The sequence below is a fragment of the Ambystoma mexicanum genome, chromosome 11 (assembly GCF_040938575.1).
Source record: "Ambystoma mexicanum isolate Mex_15411 chromosome 11, UKY_AmexF1_1, whole genome shotgun sequence".
Taxonomy (NCBI): Eukaryota; Metazoa; Chordata; class Amphibia; order Caudata; family Ambystomatidae; genus Ambystoma; species Ambystoma mexicanum.
The window spans coordinates 1,066,990,602-1,067,014,881 of record NC_090934.1 but is presented as its reverse complement, the minus strand read 5'-3'; the positions used below and the strand labels follow the sequence as shown (position 1 = coordinate 1,067,014,881).

Genomic DNA, 24,280 nt, shown 5'->3' with positions numbered 1-24,280 from the left:
TTTTCTCTCTTTTTTTTTAAAGAAGTTAGCAGGAAATGAGTAAACGTCTTAAATATGGAGGCAGAATCTCAAAAATCCTTTTCTTTTTCGTTCTTTCCCCTCCTTTCTCTTTTTTTTCACAGTGTGGTGAAAGCTGATTGTTCCTGTGACAAGGAGTGGGCCACGCCCGTCACTGCCGCCGCACAGCTGACAGGAAGAGTCAGCAACGCCGCATACGGGATGACGCAGCTTGAGGACCCAGCCTCCTGGAAGAAAACTTCAATGTAGTGCGGCCACCAGAATCTCCACAAACTCCTCCGACGTCCGGAAACCAAAGCGGAGGGCAAGCGGCAGCCAAGAGGATGAAAATAAAGGTAAATGTAGGTATTTAAGAAGATATAAATATTCCACCGGAGCGGAGCCTAAGAGCTAGGCTGCCATCCTTCACGGCACCAAGCCACACCCCCCTGATGGGCTCAGACCCACTTTAACACAAAACCTTCTTGGGTGATTTTCTGTTCATCCCGGGTCGCCCTCTGCTGGGCTCAGACCCGCTTTAACACAAAGCTTTCAATTGATCTCCCTCTGCCAGGCTCAGACCATCTTTATCTACTTTGCCACAAACCTTCTTTACTGTATCAACATCGAAGACTTTCGACTATGCACAGGATTTAGCTTGACCCCTCGCAGGACCACTTCGATTCACAATTCTCTACAACTCTTTCACTTTTCGGTTGGATACCTTACAATCTTGTTAGACTATGTAAAGTTAAGAAATGTGTAGAAAGATCTTGGAGGAAAGATCCCAATACCGAGAATAAAGCCATTTATAATACTGCAGCTGACAACAATACGAAAGCCATCATGAATGATAAAAAACGATACCATGAATGTTGTACCAGCTCTGCTAAATTGGATACCAAGGAGTTGTTTACAATTCTTAAAGAACTTGATGGAAATAAGGCAGTAACATATGCTAATATGATTAAGGATACCTGTTGCTAAGCAGTTCAAGATGCTATGATGGCAAAACTTTATTTGCACCGTACAAATATTGCAAAAAACCTTGCACGGTATAGTACCAAGCTACCACCCTGTCATATAGAACAAGTCATGCCCCATTAATCATTCCATGGGTATCACTGATCAGGCACTGGTCTGGCTGACCTCTTTCCTCTCTGATCGCCCCTCCCAGGTCCAACTTAGGTCCTTCCTTTCCTCTATCTCACTCTCCACCTGTGGTGTTCCCCAGGGGTCTAACCTCTCTCCCTGGCTTTTCCAACAAATACCTGGATTGCGGTGGCAAAACCGCAGCCTTTTTGCCACAATATTTTGTGTCCACGGCCATTTCTGCTGCGATTTTAACACATGGAACCCTCTGCCTTAATGCCAGTCAGACAGAGATTTTCCTCATCGGCACACCTACACCCTCCTTTCCTGTCACTCTCTGGCCGGCCTCCTTTGGCCCTCTTCCTGCACCCACTTGTGTGGCTAAGAACCTCTGGGTCATCTTCGACTCCACACACTCCGTTTCTCCTCACATTTCTAACATCTCTAAGAAGTCAAACTACCAACTGCACCTCCTCGGAGGTATTCTTCCTTTCCTCTCCTTCCCCCAGAAGCTCACTGTCTCTAGAGCTATGTTTCTTTCTAGGCTGGACTACTGGAACATCCTCTTTCTAAATCTGCCTACTTCTACTCTCTGCAACTCATCCAGAACAGGACTGCAAGACTTGTCCTTGACCTCAAGCCCTGTGATCGTATCTCTCCATCCCTGTAATCTCTTCATTGCCTCCCAGTGGCTGCAAGGATTAAATTCAAGACCCGTTGTCCACAAGGCTTTTTGGGACCTGGGTACACAATACCTTCAACTCTCCCTCCGTAAATACCTTCGTACCCGAGGTCTTTGCTCCTCCACCTCCAACTCCCTCAGGGTCAGTCGCTTCTCCAAGCAACGAGTTCGGGGTAGATCTCTTTCCTTGGCTGGGGCCTCCCTCTGGAACAGCCTCTCTGCCTCTCTGAAACTTGAGGAGAACCATTTTCGGTTCTGGAAGCACCTCAAGATCTTCCTCTTTTCTTCTGCCTTTGCTCTTCCTCTCCCCTGCTGATCTGTCTGCTTTGGCACCGGGCACCTGGTTACCCTCTGATTTTCTGTCTCAGGTCCCTGCCATACACCCGCACTGCCTCCAGGCAACCTTTGCACTTGGGTCTGTATCTGTAACCACACAGTCCCTTTACCTGCACTTACCAGACACCCCTTGTCTGCGCTTTAACCTTGGACTTGCTACCTTGATGGCTGCACTACCAGTTGTTGTTTTTTATCCCTTGCTCAGCACTTTCCACTCCTCCCCTCTCCCTTGCACTTTCCCCCTTACATATTCCCCGCACTTTCGCGTTCTCAATGTCACTGGGCCTAGTAAGATCGCTGTATTGGCCTCCCTTGTTCCCTTTCCTTGCCTCGTCACGCTCTGAAACAAATAAAATATCATATCATGGCTCGTCCATTTTGTTTTCACCATATATCTGAAAATCATATTAGAGAGGTTTTAAGTTCAATCAAACCCATCTCATGTAAAGGTGATGCATGCCCCGCCTTGATTATACAGGAATGCTCTTATTAATTGATTCCTGTCATCACAAATATCATTAACTCCTCTTTGGGTGTTTCTATTGTTCCTGATTGCTTAAAAACTGCATGAGATAAACCTCTCCTGAAAAGGGGTGCCCTGGACCCCATAGTGGCCAGTAACTACAGGCCCATTACCTGAGTTCTGTTCCTATTGAAAATCATTGATAGGGTGGTGTATCTTCAGATGCAACATTATTTGGAAACCAACAATATTCTAAGTGTTCGTCAGTAGGGCTTTTGAGCATGTCATAGTACTGAAACCGTGCTCATTGACCTCAAATCCAATATTATGAGCATTCTAGAGACGGGACATGCTGCTCTCCTCATGTTGCTTGATTTATCCGCAGCATTCGACCTGGTGGATCATCCCATTCTGACATGAAAACTGAATTGCTTATTCTGGGTACTAGGCAGAGACTTAAAAAACGCAACGCCTTTTCAATCTCTGATTGTACCATTCCAGTGGTCCAAAAAAGTTAAGACACTGGGTCTCATCACGAGTTTGGCGCGGCCTGGAGTGGCCTAGAAGGCTCGGGAGCCCCTGAGCGCTGCAAGTTGGAAGCAACTGCTGGGGGCAGTTCACTGTTAAACGTTTTGGTTTATTCATTCACCCGAATGAAAGTTACGAAAGTTGGTAAGTCTCCAGAATACATTGGAACAGAAGCAGGAATGTGGGCGGGAGAGGGAGTTACAATGTGGGCAACCCCCCTCCGGGACAGGGAAACTGGCAAAACCCACCCTAAAACACCATGGCCGGAAGAATAAAAATAATGACATGGAATGTTAGGGGCCTCGGCACTTACCTCCGTAGGAACAGGATCAAGTCATATCTGCTCATGAAAAAGGTGGGAATAGCGCTTTTGCAAAAAACGCACTGTACAGCGGAAGCCATGGCCAAACTGCAAGAACACCGGGGCGGCAGGGGTTTGGAACAGCCTATTCGAAATATGCTAGAGGGGTATATACCTGGATTCACCCCCAACTCCCTTTCCGACTATCTAAGTTTGTGAGCGACCGAGAAGGTAGATATTTGATACTACAGGGACACATTGAACAACAAGAGCTATGCATAGTGAACTCGTACTTCCCTAATAACAACATCACGGCCCACCTGGCCTCCATGTACGCTAAGACTACGCACTATAGACATAGTCTCTTCATCTGGGGAGGTGATTTCAACTGCGTGCGCAACCTCACACTGGATAGATCATTACCACCACCCATCGCCACAATGGCTGCCACGACCGCGCTAAACACGCTGATTGATAGATTAGACCTGGCCGATATATGGAGGGAACTCCACCCCCAAATCCGAAACTACTCGTACTACTCATCCCCACATGGCCTCCACATGAGGCTAGATTACATCTTTATAGGCAGAGAACACCTACCCCAGATGGGAGGAGCAGAATACCTAGGGAGAACTATCTCAGACCACTCCCCCTTAACAGTAGAATGGAACCACACCGGTCCCAGACCTCCTATCCCTATGTGGTGAATGCCAGTAGAGGCCCTGAGAGACCAAGCATTCAGAGATGAACTACAAGATGTGATTGACGACTATATAGAACTCAATAAGGGAAGCGTAGATCATGTAAGCACAGTATGAGAGGCCCTAAAGATAGTGACCAGGGGCGAGATCATGGCAAAAGCGGGTGGCATCAGAAGATTACTACGGGAGGAACTGGCCCAGGGAGAAACAGAGATAGAGAGGCTTAGTAGCGACCCCACAGACCCACAGCGGCATGAAGACAGGCTCAGGGCGCTCCGGGAGGAATGCTCGAGCTCTTGGGACAGACTTGCTAAGTTTGATTACGTCGCTCAAACGAACAGGGCGCATGTAGAGGCGGATAGACCCAGCAGGCTCTTGGCCTGGCTCTGCAGAAGGGAACATCCCCGGCACACTATCACCATGATTCATGACGCACAGGGCAATACACATCAGACCCAACAGAACATAAATGAGACCTTTAAAAACTATTATACACAACTATACTCACACGAAATTGTAGTTCCCGCGGACCAGATAGCAGACACCTTGGAGGAGATAGGGTTGCCTAGACTCTCTTCAGCATAAGCCGAGGCCCTAGAGGCTGAGATTACAACAGAAGACATCGCTGAAGCAATTAAGTTGCAAGCCACATTTAAGGCCCCCGGGAGTGACGGGTTACCTGCAGAATTTTACAAAACCTATGGCCCCTCCCTGATACCACTTTTGCATGAGGTTTTCCAAGAAATATATGAACGAGGCATTTTACCTAACAGCATGAGGGAAACCCTAGTGATCCCAGTCCTCAAAAAGAACAAGCCGGCTGAGCATTGTGATTCATATCGCCCGTTAGCCATGCTTAATTACGATGTCAAACTGCTGACCACAATCCTAGCTCAGAGGTTGTCCAGGCTGATAGGGGATGTTGTGCACATAGACCAATGCGGGTTTGTGCCAGGCAGGAACACGACCATGCATTTACGCAGACTTCAACACATCATCCAACAAACAGACACAAGCACTGAATCCTATGCCCTGCTATCACTTGATGCCATTAAGGCGTTCGACTCCATACTCTGGGAGTGGCTGATTGCGGTCCTGAAGGAATTTGGATTTGGCCCGAGATTCACTAGGTGGGTCTGCATACTGTACACCAAACCACGAGCAAGAATAAAGACTGGGAGACACGTATCAGAAGTTTGGGACATATGCAGAGGCACCCGGCAAGGCTGCCCGCTATCTCCCATGCTTTACATTCTGGGGCTGGAACCCATTGCTATTTACTTCCGGAAGCAATTCTTTGATGCCGGAATAAGAATAGGAGACATCGATCACATCATCTCCCTCTATGCGGATGATGTTCTACTGTACGTTAGAGACCCGCATCTCAATGTCCCAACCATGCTGGAAGTCCTAGACAATTTTTCCAAAGTATCAGGCATACAATTTAACAGAGTAAAGTCCTGCTTATTCCCACTAGCAGGCCTTAAAAGCAGAAGCGCGAAGGAGCTCCCACCGTTGGGGATACACTGGCAGACAGCCAAGTTTCGCTACTTAGGCAATCAGATTATGCACACCCCTCAATTAATGCATGAACATAACACAATAGCTGTAATATCCAAGTTACGCAGATCAATGGCCTTTTGGGCAAAACTCCCACTGTCACCAATGGGGAGAGTCTCGATAACTAAAATGATAATCCTCCCCAGGCTCCTGTATGGATTCCAAAATGTACAATATTTCATTAAGAACCCATTCTTCCGTCTACTAGAGTCATTAATTCGAGAATTCATCTGCGGGCAGGGTAGGCGTAAAATAGCACATTCCACATTAGTCTTGCCAAATGCCCAAGGAGGAATTCAACTCCCACATTTCGAGAAATACTATTTAGCAGCCCAACTTAGCTTTGTGTCCAAATGGTTGGCTGACGAGACCACATCTGAGACCCCCTTGCTACAGTCCCTGATCTCTCCACTGCAACTAAAAGAACTTATTTGGGCGCCAAGTCACCTACTGAGAAACGCACCCTTCATAGCCACTCTGGGAAAACAAATCTGGCAAAGAACGAAGTCATTAAGGCGCCTAACACACCTATACTCCCCGGAAATACCAATGATCTGGGACCTATGTAAAACAGACTCTGACCTGCTACACCTCAGGGCCTGGGAGAAGAAAGGGGTTTACATGTGGGGAGACCTATATGGCGAGGGCTCCTTCAGAGAGTTTAGCTCACGGCAGGACACGGATGCGATACCCACTAGTCATTACTTGTGGTACCGTAAGATACGTGAACTAGCTCGACATAAGTGGGACACCTGGCCAGAAGAACCTGAGTCTGATGCTTTCACTACCCTACTGTATAACTTAGGCAAGGGACAGAAACTGGTCTCCCAAATATACAGACACCTCAATGATAATCCTAACCCAAAAGGAGGGACGCTGAAAAACAAGCGGGAAGCGGACACTGGCCGAGAACTGTCAGATGGAGAATGGGACAGGGCGCTAGCATTTCCCAAGGCCGTGTCCAGAAATCACAGATTTCGCCTTATACAATTAAATGTCCTGCATCGGACATATCTAACCCCACACAGGCTAATGGCATTCAATGGGCAAGCGAACCCTAACTGCCCATGGTGCAAAACGGACAGGGCAGACCTCATACACATGTTTTGGGAATGCAACACAGTACAATCCTTATGGGCTAAAGTGAAGCAGACTTACGAGAAAGCGTGCACTTCCAGCTACAGATGGTCTCCTGAGGAATGCCTCCTAGGGACATACCCAAGACAGGCCAAACTTAAACATCGGGTGAAATTAATGGACTTGCTGTGCACAGTGGCAAAAAGACACATCGCCATGTCCTGGAAAAAACCAGTGGGACCCAGACATAACGCCTGGTATAACGAACTTGTAAAATGGGTTAACGCAGAGACAAGGGCATGGGAGCACAGCGTCACTAGATCAACCGACGAGTCAAGCACCACCCTGGAGGCATGGAGGGAGATCATCAGCACTATAATCTACCCCTCAGACGATAAACCCCCATGAGCATATAATGAGTGGATCACATTGGACTGCCGGCACACAGAAACCCGCTGGGGTGGCCCCTGAACACCCAATGCAATGGCTAAACTTAGGCAACCCCCCCCCCTACCTCACAACACGCCCGCTGAAGACCCTGAACCTGGATGATGAAGATTAGACAAGGAGACAGTTAATGTTACCACGTTATCGTTTGCAATTTTTGTTTGCCCTCCCTCCTCCCTTTTCTTTTCTCTCTCTCCTTCTTTCCCCCCCCTTTTTTTTGTCTTTCGTTAACCATTATATAACACTAAAGGCTGCGCATTGCATGCCATATATGATTTGACATGTGTCACCCAGTTAAGTTAAATGCCAATAAACCAATTTGAAAATAAAATAAATCACGAGTTTGGCGCTAACCCCGGCGGTATTAGCGCTGGGGCTTTTAGCCCTACCACCAAACCCTGTGGCGCTATTAGCGCCGGATCACAGGTTTGGCAGAATGGTAAGTCCCCATTCCCCATTGGGCCCATTTGGAAATTTCCCATTCCCCATTGGGCCCAATGGGGAATGTTCGGCACTATAGCGCTGAAAATCAGCAAAATCGCAGCGGATTTGCCGCCAACTCAGAGCTGGGGGAAAATCCTCCAAGCCTGTGATTTGGCAGACCCTTAAAAGCAGCGGTAATAGCGTTACCGCCACATTGAAGGGTTACTGCCAAACTCGTGATGATTTATTTGGATAATGACTAATCCATGAATACCCACAGTGATTGGCTTAGATCCTCTTACTTATACTATCTTAAGCTTCCCATACCGATTAGGCCTTATTTGTCTGAGCAAAGTTATGCCACTTTGGCGCATGCTATCTTTTGTTCCAAGCCGGACTATTGTAAGGAACTTTTTTTGGGGACCTCTCAAGTGAACATCAATAAGTTTTATAGGTCATTCAAATTGACGCTGTACGTGTCCTTTGCAATCTTTCCCGATGGGAGCAGGTCACCTCCTTTAGGTGTTCGCCGCACTGGCTCCCTGTTCAAGATCGAATTAAACACAAGATTCTTTCACTTACCATAGATCTTTACAGGAAGAATCCAGAAGAGTCCTTCCCTCTCAGGACCTCTTGCATCTGTGAGGGGATCGGTCAAAATTGCAGCTAACAAGTCGCAAAGGTTTTGACGTTGCGGCACCATCTCTGGGGAACAGTCTGCCTCTCTATATTCGCAGCCTGCCATCTACTCCTCCTTTTTTTAAAAATCTTAAGACTTACCTTAGACTTATATGCCGGTAAGATAGCTCAGCGGGTTGAGTGCTCGCTGCTGTGATCTGAGCGTGAACTGCAGGTCGCAGGTGCGAATCCCGGCAATTCCAACTCACCCTTTCATCCTTCCGAGGTCGTTAAATGAGTATCAATTTCGGTTGGGTGATATTGTAAGTAAACGTGTGCTCTGTAAAGCGATTTGGATAACACATTATTATCATTATCTGTTTTAGTTTGAGTTGGTCTGGTTTTCTCTTGCTGTCTTCTTTTGCTTTGTTGTTCGTTTTTGTTTATTTTTTGTTGCCTATGTGCTTGTAGCGCTTATTACATAAATAATAAATAATAAGAATGATAACAATAACAATGCTGGGACCCATATACATTTGTACATGGGAAGTAGCTAAGTAGGTGGTTGGGATGCTGATCCTCGCATGTTTTCCTACATGGGAGCCAATCATGGAGCAAGGTTGGCTTGCCGGGCTGCGCACGTTTTTATACATGTGACGCAGTTGGGAGCTTGGCCCGGATGCTGGGCCTCATATGTTTTTCTACATGGGAGGAAGTCAGGGGGCACGGTTCGGATATTGGGCCTCACGTGCTTTTCTGCCCTGGGTGACGTCAGATGGCATGCTTGGGTTTCTAGGATGAACATGCTTCTCTACATGAGTGGCAGGTCGGTGGCGGTGCATTCACATCGTGTTTATGGACGGCTAATTGAGGCAATTAACTCTGGGCCACGTGATGTCTGTCACGCGGCTGCCAGCTGCAGGGGAACAGAAGCGACAATGATGAATGCATTGAATCACAGGAATGCCACTTCATCGCTGAAGGCAAGCAGCTCCCTCCCACTCACACTCCTTCACTTACAAAAACCCTGCAATCTCATGGAGAGATTAGACGGGTTCAGCAAACAATAACACGGAAAGGTTCCCAGAAGCTGCTTTATTTTTAACTGGGTCTAAACATAAAGCATTGATTAATGTCCCTGCATCAGACACAAATGTTTTAAAGAATGTTTCAGGAGAGCAGGCCAATGGCTCTTTCATTTATACTCAGTAAAGGGGTTGAGACCTGAAAAAAGCACAGGAGTTGCCAAACTCGAAAATAACAATAAAATGCGAACATCATTTCAATGGATAATGCCATTATCCCCTGTCTACTGCACACAAGTGCAAAACAGTGGCAAAAAAGAATATGCAAACTGCACAAAAACACACAGTAGTGCAGGTCATGTATAGCATAGACATACTTACATACATAGAAATGTAAAACATGTACACTTGCTGGCAAACAAGCAAAACACAACATTCTCCCCCTCCTTTTATTCATTTCCCCCCTCTAATCTTCCTCTCTCTGCCCACGCTCGTAATCTAGGCATTTACTTTGACTCCTCCCTCTCCTTCACCCACCATATTTCGCTTACTTCCCGCGCATGACGCTACCACCTTTTTAATATTCGTAAAGTCTGCTCCTCTCTCTCCATGCCACTAAACTTTTAATCTCCTCCCGCATCTTCTCTCGTCTTTTCTACTGCTCTTCTCTCCTCTTTGGACTCCCCGCTTACCATCTTGCCCCCCTCAAATCCCTCTACCACTCTGCCATTTGTAGCCTCGGTCCTCTCTCTCCTCACAACTCCATCTCCTCCTTGCTCTCTCATCTTGGCTGTCTTTCCTTTCATTCCCAACTTAAATTACACTTCATCTGTCTTGTATTTAAATCTCTTCACGATCTTGCTCCCCCATATCTCTCCTCTATCATTTCATTCAACACTCCCTCCCACTCTCTCCGATCTGCTGATCTCTTCCTTCTCTCTGTCCCCCTGTCCCCATGGGCCTCCTCTCGTTTTCGCTCCTTTCAGCTCCTTGCCCCCCTCCACTGGAACTCCCTCTCTCTATCCGTTCCATCCCCACCTATTCCTCCTTTGGTGTCTCCTTGAAATCTCTTCTTCTCCACTCCCCTCCCTGACACTCCTATCCCCTCCTTCCACCTTCCTCTCTCCTCCCTTTTACCCTCCCCTTCTTACCTCCCTGCTCTGTTCCTCTTAAGACCCCTCTCCTCCTCTCTCATCCTTAGCCTATTCCTCTTCCTGTTTCCCACTTCCTTCCCCATCTCCACCCCTCCTCCCTCGTTTATCTTCACTGGAAAATTGTTCTACTTACTGTATTATTGGTTTGATTCATATTTTGTAATTGCTTCTACTGTTTTTTATTGTATCCTTGCTGTTATAATGTAAAGTGCTTTGGCGTAAAGCGCTATGTAAGCACAATAAACTTAAACATACCAAATGAGCCATTGTCAGTGTGCGTACAATTATTTTACTATCTCCTGTTTCTCTGTGAATATCTGATGCCAAAGCACAACAGGCATAATTCACATCTTGATGTCCTCTTTCAAGTTCCCAGGTTTTTGAGGGTAAGGTGTTCACCGATGTAGCCTTATATTTCTGAGATGAATAGCCTTCCCTGACTGTAAAGGGTCCCAAGCTGGGTGTGACCAATCAATTTCCGGGGCACCAGTGGTCCAGGGATGAATATCAGTTTCTAAACCATCAATCAGCCCCACACCTCTAGTACACCAGAAGATTGACCCCGAACAGATTGGAAACACAAGCAATTTATAAACCTCCTTGTGCAATTTTGGTAACGTGGATGGAAGGTCTGGGATCGTTGCTTAGTTCCAACAGAGCGAAAATACAATTATTACTGAATGATCAAAGGGACTGTCCAGTCAAAGTTTATACAAATATCTACTTTATAATTATCACAACAGACAGTTCTAGCATACAACCCACCCTGTAAAGGAATGCAGAGGACAGACAGTTTCAAAGGAGGAAAAGGGATGACAGGAGAGTAGTCAGTATGGTAAATAATCGCAACTGTTCAAGGATACTTGGTTTCAGGACAAACAAAGGGAGCAATGGGTCATAAAGTGTCACTTCGGGCCTTCAGAGAAGGACCAGGGGGACAGAGCCACAATGTGCCTTGTGCTTGTGCTTGTAGATGTTCTTGGTGCTCGACAGTGTCGAGTCGGTTTCAGGGTGCTTTGCAGCTTCTGCGACAGAGTTCAAGACGGGAGACAGCTGCGATATCAGGCGGTAACCAGTTCGAAGAGCGAGCCTGTACAGATGGCTGCAGGCTGTCCTACATGGAGGCTCAGGGTCAGGAATTGTGTCAGTGCTGGTCGAAGGTTCTGAAACACTGGTCGAGGCAGCTTGGACGGCTTTAGCGACAGCGACCTAACAGCAGTCAGCGGTGCAGTTGATTGCAGATCGAGAGGCTCGACTGGCTCGAAAATGTCTTTTAAGGCTGACGTCGCTAGATGCCCTGTCAATGCACTTCTCCTGAGTTCTTCGCTGGGCCTGTCTGAGATTGTTGCAGGCAGCTGCCTTGTCCTTGGTTTGGTTCAGAGACTCTCTGGCACTTCCCATCTAGGAAGCTTGATGCAGAGTCTTGCAGGGCACGCTGTGTGCTGGATAGGTACTGGTTCTGGAGCTGCTGCAGGGTCCTCTGGATTCAGTATCTCCCTCTGTTCCCTGTGACATGTTTAGGGGAGCTATCTTGCTTTCCTCTTGGAGGGTATGGCCTTTCTTCACTGGCAGAAGATGTAAGGCAGACTATATCTTCAGCCAGGGTCAATGCTGAGTTCTTGTTACTCCTTGCAAAGTCTTCAGATGATCTGCCAAAAGAGGGGCTGAGCCCTCTTTAAAAGCAAATGGACCACAGGGATTGGTATAGACTAAGCCTACCTTAATAAACCAATCCTGGGTCTCCACCAACAATCTCCTGTATGCGTGAGGTCATAACGAGAGTGTTTTGCAACAGAAAAGGTAAAGGGGTGAAAACATGTACTAGTAAGCCCCACACATCTAATTGTCTGTTGTGGATCAAAGGGTCTCTCTGGTTAATGGAGTTCTCTGTGGTTCCTGATTAAAGCGGCAGGTCTCCCTTGAAACTGCAGAGAGACCAGACTCTCTGGCTCCGCCAAACCACATCCTCGTACCTTCTGAATGGGGTCTACTGTAAACATGCAGTCCCAGACATGACATTTCACTGTCAATCGATACTGAGGGCGGGAGCTGGCTACAGGTTGGCACAGTGCACATGAAAGAGTGTTGGGGTTTCCTCTCTCCTTTGTTAGCCTCTGCAGCCAGGCCCCATATGGGCCTGTTTGAATTAAACTCTGATTAGTATGTGGATGCTGCCACCAGCTACATGGCTCAAGAAAAGGACAAGGTGAATCCATGGATCCTTTGTTAGTTAATTAGGTGGGCATGGCAGAGGGAAGGTTTGACCCCTACCCCTTCTGGAGCTGCATCATGTACTCCCCCGGTCAGATCCTAACTGAATATGACGGGGGGCTGCAACGGGAAGGCTCTACCCACCCATAATACACGGGTCTATGCATATGTCGTGCAGTTAGGATAGGAAATTCTGTGTGGATTAGCCCAACACATTTGCCGGAGGTTGATCTACCATCATTCAATTTCATTTAAAATTTCAAAAAAGCCCAGGCGAGCACACACGCACTGTGCTGATGGTCGAATTCCTCACATGCCCCACAGCCTCAACATGTGAACCACCATCCTACTAAGGGTCTGGTTCGTCATCAAGACGAAAGTACCAGCTAAGGCCATCAGCATTTCTATGCTGGGAGCCTGGCTTCTGCTGGATGTCCATATCTAATCCATATAGGGATATGGCCCATCACAAAAGCATAGAGTTCTCCCATTGCATGGACATTAATCATCGAAGAGGCTGGTGGTCTGTCTGGATCGTGAAATGCGACCCAAAGATGTAGGGGTTCAGCTTCTTTATGGCCTACACAACCACGTAATCCTCTATTTCAATGACCACCCATTTCCTTTCCCTTTTTGTCAATCGCCTGCTAATGTAAGCGACAGGTTGATCTACCCGTTTAGAGTTCCGCTGAGTTAACACTGCTCCAATCCCAAAATCACAGGCGTCTGTCTGCATAACGAACTGCTAACCATAGTCTGGCAATTTCAGAACTGGTGCCCTGCACAATCTATACTTTGAATCCTGAAAGGAGGTTTGACATGTGGGGGTCCAAGGTACCGTCTTCTGCTTTTCTTTTTCTTGGAAGCTACATCATTCAGGGGCATGGCAATGGTCCCATACTCCTTGATGAACGACCAGTAGTACCCGGTGAGACCTAGAAAGGCTCTCCCCTGTGTCTTTGTGGTGGGGATGTACTAAACCTTCACAGCCTGTACCTTTGCTTCGAGAGGGTGTTTCTTATCTCCAAAGACAGGTGGCCTAGATAAGTCACTGTGCCCTGAGCTATCTGGCACTTGGTGGCCTTGATAGTCAGACTGCATTCAGCAGCGCTTGAAGCACTTGTTTCAGGTGGGATAAGTGGTCCTCCCAGGTGTGGCTGAAGACAGCAATGTTGTCTAAATAGGCGACACTGAAGTTTTCCAGCCCAGTCAAAGCCTGGTGAACCATCTGCTGAAAAATGGTAAGAGCATTCTTCAATCCGAAGGGCATCACAGTGAACTAATAATGTCCTCTCAGGGTTGAGAATGCTGACCTCTCTCTCGCTCCACCTGTCATGCTGACCTGCTACCCTGCCGTGAGGTCAAAGGTACTCATGTACTTGGCAGCACCAAGCTTGTCAATTAGCTTGTGACAGAATTGAACCCCCTGCAGTCCACACAAAAGCACACCTCAGTCTTCCCACCATTTGTCTTTTTAGGGACCAGTATCACTGGGCTAGCCTGGGGGATGTGTGATGGCTCTATCACTCCTGGGTACAAAATCTTGGAAATGTCCTCCTTGATGGTGTCCCTGATCTTATCGGACATCCAGTGAATCCTGCTCTTCACCGGCTAACTGTCTCTAGAGTTCACATCATGGGTGCACCAATCTGTGTGACCTGGAGTCTGCGAAAACAACCAGCAAACTGTCTAAGTAAACGGCAACAGTATGTTAGTTGCTGTTCTGACAGGTCTATTGCAAAGTTGAAACCTGCAACCGACCCATCTGAGCCTTCTGTGTGCAGGAGGTCTGGGAGGAGATCTGCCTCCTCCTCAATCTCTCCATCAGTCACTAATGCATGGCCAAATAATCCCAGCTATAATGGGTTTTAGCTGGTTGATGTGAAAGACCCTGCACATTTGTTTAGGTCCTTTCACGTCAACAAGATAATTCACCTCACTGACTTTGTCCAGCACACAGTAAGGCCCAGTCCACTTGTCCTGAAGGGCACTGGGTTCGACAGGCTGCATAATCCACACCCTGTGTCCTGGAGAATAGACTGTCACTGTGGCTTTCCGGTCATGCCAGTGCTTCATCATCTCGTGACTGTCCTTTGGGTTTTTCGGTGACTGTTATATGTACTTTGCTATTCTGGACCGAAGTTCAAGTACATAGTTCACCACAGTCCTTTGTGCAGGGTTTCCAAACAGAAGCGTAAATGGGCTAAACCCCACTCCATTCTGTGGCACCTCCCTATAGGCGAAGAGAAGGCATGGCAGTATATTATCCCAGTTTCTGCTCAGGTACTCTTCCGAGCCACCTATCATGCCTTTCAGGGTATTGTAGAACCGCTCAACAAGCCAGTTTGTTTGTGGATGGAAGGGTGTAGAGAACCGGTAGGTGATTACACACTCTTCCCACATAGCAGTCATATATGCTGATATGAAGTTTGATCCCCTGTCAGAAACTACTTCTGGGGGAAACCAATGTGGTACAATATCCCAGTCAGAGCCTTCACAACCATGGGGGCTTTGATGCTCCTCAGAGGCACAACTTCAGGGTAGCTTGTGGCATGGTATACCACCAACAAGATGGATCTGTTCTCTGAGCTGGTTTGAGGATCCAAACGACCCACAATATTCATGCATATTCTCTCGAAAGGTGTCCCAACCACGGGCAGTGGAATGAAAGAGGCCTTTGTGCACAATCTGACTTGCCAGAAGCCTGACAAGTCAGGCAGGACTGGACAAATTCCTTAACTTTTATGCCAAACTGTGGCCAGTAAATGTGTACAGACTACCGGTCTGGTGTCTTCGTCACTCCCAAGTGTCCCGTTAGAGGTATATGGTGGGCCAAATCCAAAAGGAACTTTCTGTGGCATTGAGAATCACCAACGTTCTGGTGCCCTCACCCTCAAAGTCTTTGGGCTCTCTGTGAAGGAGTTCATTCTCCCAGTACGCTTTGAACAGTCCAGGGACCTCGCCCTTAGCCTAATCCTCCACCTGATTCTGCAGGCCTGCCAAAATGGAACACTCTTTCTGGGCTTTAAAGAAGTCAGTCTGATCTGGGCCCCTAGCTGATGCAAACTCATCCAGCTTGGGCAGGCCATTCAGATCTGAGCTCACCTGGTCATCCACCTCAGGTTCCTGCGCTGCGCCAGTCAACTCTGAAATCCCCCAGTCCCCTGCTACCGAAGTACGGTCCTCAGTGGCTACTGGTCCCTCTCACACAGGAGTAGGCGACTCAGCAGTCTGTGGAACTGGACCAGGGGCTACCGGCCACACGGTCCCTCCAACAAGCCTGCCGGAAGCACGCCAAACTCTAAGGCTCTGAGAGTGTTCAATCTGGCGACCTCTTTGGCCCTGGAAAGGGTAGCCGCTGCGACTATCTCTGAGTCAGGAAGATCATTACCCAACAGACATGGGACAGGGATGAAGTCTTTCACCCCTACAGAGCGCTGGGTCATTTCACCTTGTCAGCTGAAATCTACTATTGCCAAGGAGCACTTACTCTTTCCGTCAAACCAAATGATGCTAAAATCAGGCCCATCAATATAATGGCCTGGCTGTGCCAGGTGACAGCAGTGAGGCTAGCCGCATTGTCTCAGACCACAGGAGTTTTGTGTCCATTGATATACACATGTTCTAAATAGAGTTAAGAATTATTGGCAACTGGAATCTCTTCTGGTGACCCGGTACCATTCCCACTCAGTGTAACCAATCCACATTCTGCCACTCCCTGGCCTAGTGGGAAGTCCTCTTCTAGGAGGCCCATACTAATAATGGCTTCCACTATGAGTCCAACATTCACTATGGCTTGCTTTGGTAAGCCCCTGCAAGCAGGATCCCCTTTCGTATGGCCTAGCTCCTTAAACACAAAACAACCTTTGGCTGGTGAGCCAGTTCTATGTTCTTACATTCCCAGTTAATTCTTTTTCACAGAGATTTTTGCCAAATATTTTCAGCTGAATAAACTCATCAAATGTTTTAAATTCCCCATGATCTAGTCCGTATTCCCTACACCCACACCCCTTATGTCCCCTTACCCACTCCCCGCCCCCCACATAATCCGATGAGTTTCTTCAGACAAAACTTTTTGACGAAAAACTCGGTGAAAAAAAGGCTGATGTTGGAATAACGTTGTACCATAACAACGTAGGTGTCCCAGTGTTAAGGGTGCCTGTACTCTTTTTTTTAGTTTATACCACTTCATTATTTTGGGGACCTGAATTTGAAAAAGAGTGGGTTGGACCTTTATCCTTCCCATCATCGTTAACTTTTTTGTCCGAAGATTTCTCTTCTGATTTAGGTGTGCTCGCCTGAGATTTTTTCTGGACTCGAGTACTTACAAACCTGTCAGCAGCCTTTGCAAGCTCCCTAGGGCCTGTGATAATCTTGTCCACAGGATGCTGGTGTAGGTCAACCTCAAAATTATTCAATACATGCTCACACGCAATCAAATTGTACATCCCTTTAAATGTGTCAACTTTGTTACTAGGCACCCACCCGCTCAGATATTTCAACAAGTGTGTGACTGCTTCAAATGTCTGCCCACTTTTCTTTCCAAGCTCTTCAAAGCTCTTGAGATAATGTTCTGGGGTTTTACAGAACCTCCTCAGAAGGGCCGCCTTCATGCAAGATGTCAAGCTCTATGATTATGAACGTTGCCTGCAACTGCACTTTTATCATTGGGTGACTAAGCTGTGCGCAAAGCTCCAAATAGATCCGACTGCCTGCCACAAATGTGACAAATCAACCTCTGGGGCACCTGTGGTCCAGGGATGCATATCGGTTTCTAAAACCTCAATCAGCTCCACACCTCTAGTACACCAGATGGGATACAAACAGATTGGAAACACAAGCAAATTATAAACCTCCTTCACCAATTTTGGTAACGTGGATGGAACAGCAGGCTTATCGCTGAAAGGTTGTGGATTGTTGATTAGTTGCAACACAGCAAAAATACAATTATTACCCAATGAAAAAAGAGACTGTGCAGTACAAGTTGTATACAAATATCTACTTTATTATTATCAGACAGTTCTAGCACACTACAAAATACAACCCACCTGTAAAGGAATGCAAAGGACAGACATTTTCAAAGAAGGAAAGAGGATGTACTCTGGATACTAACAGGAGAGTAGTCAGTAGAGTAAATAATCACAACGGTTCAAGGATACTTGGTTTCAGCACAAAAGGAGCAATTGGTTGTAAAATGTCACTAGAGACCTTCGGAGAAGGATCAGGGCGACAGAACCAGAATGTACCTTGTGCTTGCAGATTACCGTGGTGCTTCTCAGGGTCAAGTTGCTTTTAGGGTGTTTTGCAGCTTCTTCAACAGAGTTCAAGACGGGAGACAGCTGCAGGTATCAGGCGGCAACCAGTTTGGCGAGCAAGGCTGGACAGAGGGCTGCAGGCTGGCATACACGGCGGCTCAGGGTCAGGAATCTTTGTCTCAGTGCTGGTCAGCGGTTCAGTAGCACAGGCCGAGGCATCTCAGACAGCTTTAGCGACTGCAGTGTAACAACAGTCAGCAGTGCAATAGGTTGCAGCTCGAGGGGTTTGACTGGCTAAAAAATGTCCTTTAAGACACACAGCTGTAGAAGCCCTGTCAATGCACTTCTCCTAGATTCTTCGGTGGGCTTGTGTCGTCCTTTAACGATGATGGCCCAAAGCTGAGTAGAGTTTTGCAGGCAGCTGCCTTGTCCTTGGTTTGGTTCAGAGACTCTCTGGCACTTCCCATCTCGGAAGCTTGCTGCAGAGTCTAGCAATGCAAGCTGTGGCCTAGCTGGGTGCCGGTTATGGAGCTGCTGGAGGGTCCTCTGGATTCTGTATCTCCCTCTGTTCCCTGAGAGATGCTTAGGGGAGGGATCTTGCTTCGCTCTCGGAGGTCCTGACTTTCCTTCACTGGCAGAAGATGTAAGGCAGACTGTACCTTCAGCCAGGGTCCAATGATGAGTTTTTCCTGTTACTCCGCTTCAGATGTTCTGCCAAAAGAGGGGCTCTGCCCTCTTTTAAAGCCAACTGGACCACAGGGATTGGTGTAGGGTAAGCCTATCTTAATGAACCAATCCTGGGTCCCCACCAACAACCTCATGTATGCATGAGGTCATAACCAGAGTGCTTTGCAATAGAAAATGGAAAGGGTTGAAAACATGTACTACTAAGTCCCACCCATCATCCCGTCTGTTATGGATCAAAGGGTCTCTCTTGTTAATGGAGCTCTCTTTGGTTCCTGATTAAAGCGGCAGGCCTCCCATGAAGTAGCGGCGAGATCAGACTGTGTGGCTCTGCCAAACCACATACTCGCACTTTCTGAATGTGGTCCACCAGCGGGGATGACAACTGTAAACATGCAGTCCCAGACTTTACATTTTACTGTCAAGTGATATTGATGGCGGGTGCTGGCATCAGGTTGACACAGTGCATATGAAAGGGTGCTGGGCTTCCTTTCTCCTTTAATAGGCTCTGCAGCCAGGCCCCATGTGGGCTAGTTTGAATTAAACTCGTATTGGTAAGGGAATGCTGGACCCATGGCTACATGGCTCAACAAAAAGGACAGGGTGGATCCATTGAGTGTTTGCTAGTTAATTAGGCTGGCCATGGCAATGAGAAGGTTTGACCCTCTCCCTACTGGAGATGCATCGTGTCCTCCACCTGTCAGATCCCAACTGAACATGCCAGAGGAGACTGCACCTGTGGGCTGTGTCTGCCCAGAGTACACAGGTCTATGCATATGTCGTACAGTGAGCATAGGAAAATGTGTGAAATTAACCCCACCCATTTTCGGGAGGTTGATCTACCATTATTCAATTCCATTTCAAATTTCAAAAAAGCCCAGGCGAGGGCACATCCTGTCACAACCCTCGCCCAAAACCCCCTCTGGCAAACCCATTGGCCAGGTGGAGTCAGGACTCGGGCCTCTAGAGCCTGGCATCCTCTTCAAAAGCCCTCATGGGGCCAGTCCTGGGGCCAATGGGGCCAGGCTCATACACCATGAAAAACAATGTGCTTGGGATCTACTTTATTGTATTGTCAGCCAACATGGAGGCATCCACATAGCTTGGTTCCTAAGAACCAAGCTATGCGGTCTAGTGTTTTGGGCGTGGTAGCCTAGGGACTACTTTACCTGGACTATTTTGTTGGGGCTATTTAAACCACACTCGAGCAAGACAACATGCTTTGCATTAGTTTGTAGCTTGCAACGTGACGCTCACCGTGTCCATCTATTCCCTCGAACCTCGGAGAAGCAGAACCTGCAAGGAGACAAGAGGAACATCATTAGCAGCGGCATCTTACCTGCAGTCTTCATCTTTAAACACTCGCAGCTACTGAGAACAGCTTCCTCGAATCTGCACGCCTCCCGGACATAACAACCTGAAAGAGGAAGATAGAGGCAACATTAAAGAAAGCAGTAGAGACATTTACACATTACAAACTGCTCAAAAGGCTTACCTGGCTGGTCGCATCTCGGCTAGCACCACTTCGGACATTCCACTTGTGCTGAAGAACACCATGACCTACAAGGAAGGAAAACACAGGTTAGCAAAGGCAAGACTTTGCAGCGCTGCGCATAGCGCTTACTTACCGCATCATAGCACTCTTAATGCACCATTATTTACCAGCGGTGCTCAACTACGCCAGTTCGCCACGCTGAAGCTCTGCATACCTAAGGGAGAAAAAAGAGACATTTTAAACAAAGAAAGGCATGCAGGATAGCAACAAAACTAAAGAACAGCAATAAGACCTACCTGAACAATATGAAACGGGCCGGCGTCAATGAAGTAACTGGACCGCACTCGCCCATGAAAGACAACGCGCCCCTGCAAAGAAGGCAGGACGGAGAGCATGCCTAATTCTACCACAAGGCAGAAACTTCCCCGCAGACCACATCAGGGCAAAGCTGAGAAGCATACCAGCGAGTAACCCGGCTGGGTGGCGTCCCTGTGGATACCAGGTGAGCGTAACAGAACACGAAGCCTACCACAACAAATCCACCTGGGCGCCATGGAGTCTTCAGAAATGGCCCAATTGGCCCAATTACTAGGGGAGCTTCGTGCTGAGGTTCATTCTGCCCGACAAGAGACTAATGCCCTCCGGAGAGACCTAATAGTGACCAAAGAACGCACTGAAGAGATTAGCAGGCAATACCTGCAATCACAGGCAGGACAGACGCCTTTACCTGGAAGCAATCCAACGATGCAAAACCCCACAATACCACCCACTCTGGTACAGATCACGTTACCTGGAACAGTGCCCCTGGCACCACCAGAAAGGGTCTCAAGCGACCCACGGAAGTATGTGGCATTCATCAATCAGTGCTGCCTTCATTTTCTTTGTAGGCCTGGAGCATTTCCAAACGACCAAGCTCGGGTAGCTTTTGTCTTATCATACCTGAGTTGCAGCAGATTGGTCGGTGCCGTTGGTAACCCATGACGATCCTCTACTACATGACTTTGGGGGGTTCCAGAGAGAAATGGAAAAACATTTTGCTAGTCATACCCAGGAACAAGCAGTAGACAATGAACTCTTGTCCCTCCAACAGGGGAATCAGGACTTGTTAACGTACATTGCCACCTTCAACAGACTGGTTGCCGAAGCTAGGTGGCCAGAAAACAAAAGAACCACGTTATTCCATCGAGGCTTACAAGGCGAATTAAAGGACGTCTTAGCCCAGGTGGTTGATCCACCCAGAGACTGTGCAGAATTCATAAATCTGGTCATGCAGCTAGACCAACGGTTGCAGGACCGAAAAGCAGACCGGTCTAAGACGGACCCTCGGACCGTGTACGTTCGACCAAGGGAAAACACACACCGTGTACCTGAAAATGCTGTAGAACCCATGCAGATTGGAGGGATACGGCCTCCATTAACAAAACAAGAGCCGGACAAAAGACGACAACAACAGCTTTGTTTGTATTGTGGGAATCCAGGACATTTCCTGAAGGACTGCCAGTAAAACCCCCAAGAAGAACAGTTGGGGCCACAGAGAAGGATGAAGCTAAGGAATCGGAAAACTACCAAGCTCGACAAACGTAGAGGTCAGTTTGTCGAGTGAGAAGAAAGAGTTGCTGACCTCGCACTTTGCAATACCAGTGATCTTAATAAACCACCAACAGTTGTCAAGAATGCATGCCGTTGAAGCATACATCAATAGCGGAGCAGTTGGAAATTATATTGATCAAGAACTGGCAGCAGAAATGGGGCTTCCTTTGTGTTCTAAGCCAAGTATGGACAAGGTAGCCACCGTGGATGGGACAGAAATCGTTTCCGGACCAGTAACCCAGTGCACAGCCAGGGTAACCTTGCTGTGCCAGGACGGACATCGGGAGTCTATTTCATTCGATCTCATCAAGGCACCTCAGTTCAGGCTAATACTAGGGATGCCATGGTTGTTTGCTCACAACCCTTTGATAGACTGGCAGGCACGAAAATTAACCTTCCCTGGTGACTGCTCCCCTGCCTGCTTTTACCAAGAGGAGAAACCCGGCGTCTGTATCCCCATGGCTCCCAGAGCGACAGCATCAACCCTGGGAGCAACTAATACCTTGCCAAGTGAATACCATTATTTCCAGGATGTTTTCCGAATGGACCAAGCCAATACATTGCCGTCGCACAGGCCCTATGACTGTCAGATCAACCTTGTTTCTGGTTCACAAATCCCTTGCGGCAGGATCTACGCTCTCACAGAACCAGAAAACCTTCATTTGAAATCCTATTTAGACCAGTACCTTGCAAATGTATTTATCCGTCCTTCGAAGACCCCCGCAGCCAGTCCTTTGTTCTTCGTACCGAAAAAGGAAGGAGACTTGAGAACCTGTATTGACTAACGCCCATTGAACCAGATCACTGTGAAGAACCGCTACTCCTTGCCACTTATTCCTGAGATGCTAGACCAAGTTAAAGATGCCCAGATTTATACCAAATTGGACCTTCGAGAAGCGTACCACCTGGTCTGAGTCAGAAAAGGAGATGAATGGAAAACCGCCTTCCATACTAAGTACGGCTTGTTTGAATATCAAGTCATGCCCTTCGGGTTATGCAACGCTCCTGTGGCATTCCAGTATTTCATGAATGACGTCTTAAGGGAGTTAATTGATGTGTGCGCCTTAGTGTACATAGATGACATCTTAGTATACTCAGCCTCGGAACACGATCATGTCAGGCACGTTCGTTCAATCCTCACCAAGCTCTGTCAACATCGCTTGTTTGCAAAGCTTGAAAAATGCTTTTTCATGTCACCGAAGTACAATTTCTTGGTTTTATCCTTACTCCAGGAGGCATCAGAATGGATGTGCACAAGGTAGATGCCATTCTGAAATGGCTTTCACCGACGTCTCTGAAAGGGGTACAAAGCATGCTGGACTTTGCGGACTTCTACCGCTGGTTCATCCCAGACTTCTCTCAGGTTGTGCACCCAATCACAGTACTATTATGAAAAAACAATAAAAAGTTTGCTTGGACCGAAGAAGGAGAAGAAGCCTTTGAGGAACTTAAACAAAGGTTTACCTCTGCTCCAATCCTGCGACATCCTCGTCCAGACCTCCCTTATGTCATTGAAACTGATGCGTCCAGTCTCGCAATGGGGGCTGTCCTTTCAAAGAGAGACCCGGAAACCGGCCAGCTACATCCTGTGGCCTTCTGGTCAAAAAAGTTCTCACCTCCAGAGATTCATTATGCCATCACGGACAACGAACTCCTGGCTATCAAATCTGCCTTTAAAACCTGGAGGCACTACCTTCTGGGGGCCAGACACACCATTACAGTCATCACAGGCCACCGAAAACTGCAATATCTCAAAACAGCCAAAGCCCAGTCCTCACGCCAATTACGGTGGGCCCTTTTCTTTGCCGAATATGATTATGTAATCACATTTCGACCAGGAGTCAAACGGAAAGGCAGATGCCTTATCTCGCATGGACATAGATGAAATAGTAAACTCCAGCCCTAGTACCCATTTTACCTGAAGACAAACTCTTGGGTATCACGACAGCCTTAACACAAGCAGAACTACGAAACGAAATCCAACTGACAATGAATCCTGATGCCTACCTCACATGGCAAACTGAAGGAGAACAATATACCATCAAGGACCATCTACCCTTTTTTAGGGATCGCCTATATGTACCCAAGAAGGAATTACAACAGCATATTATTTCAACTATCACGATTCACTGATCGAAGGGCATCCTGGGATCGCCAAAACCCTAGCTAAGGTGAAAGAGAACTTTTGGTGGCCTACCTGGCGTAAGGACATCATTCAGTATATTCAGTCCTGCGGTGTCTGCGCACAAAATAAATCACAGAAACAAAAACCATCTGGTCTCCTACAACCATTGGACATTCCTCCAGTTCCATGGCACACTCTTTCCCTTGACTTCATCACTGATCTACCTCCAAGCCAAGGGTTCAACACCATCCTTGTAGTTGTGGACTTATTCTCGAAGATGGCCCATTTCATTCCTCTCAAAGGCCTCCCAGACGCAGCCACTTTAGCAAAAGTGTTCCTGGAGGGCGTGGTTAAGCTACATTGCTTCCCTTCGGTTCTGGTCTCTGATCGAGGCAGCCAGTTTGTTTCAAACTTCTGGAAAAAATGTTGTGCAATGGTGCAGATCGACGTTCGGCTCTCTACCAGTCACCATCCCCAAATGGATGGCCAAACTGAGAGAACCAATCAGACACTCGA

The 24,280-nt window shown here is 47.5% G+C and overlaps 1 long non-coding RNA gene across 1 annotated transcript in view; it reads left to right on the top strand.

Moving 5' to 3' along the window:
• Nucleotides 1-24,280, top strand: part of LOC138504103 (uncharacterized) — a 218,399-nt gene that overhangs the window by 36,552 nt on the left and 157,567 nt on the right. The window contains exon 3 of the long non-coding RNA XR_011279776.1: nt 134-353. This is a non-coding gene — a long non-coding RNA (uncharacterized lncRNA). The remainder of the gene's footprint in view (nt 1-133; nt 354-24,280) is intronic.